Here is a 2,082-nt window from a genome sequence, read left to right as displayed (position 1 = left end):
AAGCATCGTCTTATTCTCATATATAAAAGCTCGTCAAATTCTCCTTAAGTGTAAACAAGATGAAAAGCTTAGACTCATTTTCCTTGATTAGACTCAAATAGAAACATTTTTATATAAATCATCAAGAACATCAGAAAAAAATTTTACCCAGCTTTCAACAGAATTCTGTCTCGCGTCTCCTTGTATACCGTTGATGATACAAGTGCCGAAATGAATATTTAATTATCCAGAATTTCTTGATGATTTTTTTCACTCCCGCTAAGAAATTGTTAAAATCATTAGTAATAATAATAATTTATAACTATTAGAATTATGTTACAAAAAAGAATTTAGCACAAAACTACATTTACATAGAAACACTATAATAAAAACATACATGTAACCAATTTTCTTCAGAAAGGTTTACATTGTTTGAGGCGTGAATCGAAATCACAAAGATTCATCTGCAAGATTTTTAGCGCATTTTCTCATTTATGGAAAAAATGCACTATTGTGCTCGCTATGTCCGTCTGTCTGTCCGTCCGTCCGTCCGTGACCTCAAGTTTTCGTCGACGAGAAAATGCGCTCTCTGTCACTCACTGCAGTGAGTACTGAGTTATATTTTTTCTATGTATTTTGTGCGTCGGTAGGATGAAATGTCGTGGTCTGCATGGTGCACGGTGACGTATTGTCGACTGCCGTGGTCTGCCAATAAAAACTAATAATGTCCATAAATAAATCAATAACTAATGATTTTTGCACTCACATTCATAAGGGAAGCGCTTAACTATCTTTGAACATTACTTCAACTGTATAATTAATTATGTCATAACTTAACTTTAAATGCATGATTAACGGACGTTCGTTTGTCAGATGAGCTTTTGCGGATGCCGAACGTCCAGTAATTTGTAAAAATATAATTGGACATTATTTGTTCATTCACTGTTTTCATCGAATATGAATACTGATGTATCGAATTAGCTTTCTTTATTTTTAGTTTATGTTCGTTTTTTTGAGCTTATCTTCAAAATTAATTATTATTTTAATTGTGTTTATATATGATTTTAGCAGCTTGTATATGATACATATAGAATTATAAAGTTAATTGTTAGTAGTTATATTCACAATAATTGTTTATATGTTAATAATTCGATTGCATAATCGAAAGCACAAGCCGTGAGTAACGATAGGTAATAATTTTAGAAGTTAGACCTTGAGATTGATATGTTTTTTCAGATATATTCATTAATTTATGTTGCCCTATTTTTATTGTTTGTCTTTTATTTTATATCTTTTATAGTTTGTTGATATCAGTATTATTGTATCATTGCGCGTTACCATATTATTTCTTGTTGGTCGATATGGTTGAGATTGTCTTTTGGCCTGCTTCTCATTGTTCGTTGACATGTTAGTTATTTTTTGACATCATCCTATTGTTTGTTGTTATATTCTTAGTTGTTAGTTTAATAATAAGATACTATTGTTTACTATTGTTAATAACTGGATACGATTATTTGTTGACATATTTGTTCTTCGTTTACATATATGTTACTTTTTTGACTTATTATGCATTTTTTGTTGACGTATATCTTCTTCCTTTGAAACATTTAATCAGTCAAAGCTGCGTGGATCAGTGAACGCCTGAGGCTGTCAAGGAAGGCTCACCGAGCTCTAGTTAGGCATTAGAAACAATAAATTCCTTTCATAAATTACAGGCCATGTCATTTGTTGTATGTTATCTCATGAACAGGAAACTGGAACTTTGCTTTTCTGTATTTTTTATGTAATTTTGCTGTCCTGAGGTCACTTGTCGTTCCCAAAGCTAAAAAGTTTATTGTAAGAGAGAACAATGAACGCTGCATACACTCGATGTTCTTGGTCACAAGTGAAGGATTATTTTTTATTGCTCCCGTGATTGTTTTTTTCATGATAAGAAATGGACAACTTTTTTGTGGCCTGGAAAACTTGACCACGAGATTTGGTCGGCCCGGGATTCGTGATGACGGGATTCGTGATGGCGGGATTCGTGATGACGGGATTCGTGATGACGGGATTCGTGATGACGGGATTCGTGATGACGGGATTCGTGATGACGGGATTCGT

This window comes from Hyalella azteca, unplaced genomic scaffold, assembly GCF_000764305.2.
Source record: "Hyalella azteca isolate HAZT.00-mixed unplaced genomic scaffold, Hazt_2.0.2 contig16847, whole genome shotgun sequence".
Classification (NCBI taxonomy): Eukaryota; Metazoa; Arthropoda; class Malacostraca; order Amphipoda; family Hyalellidae; genus Hyalella; species Hyalella azteca.
This window is presented reverse-complemented; position numbering follows the sequence as displayed.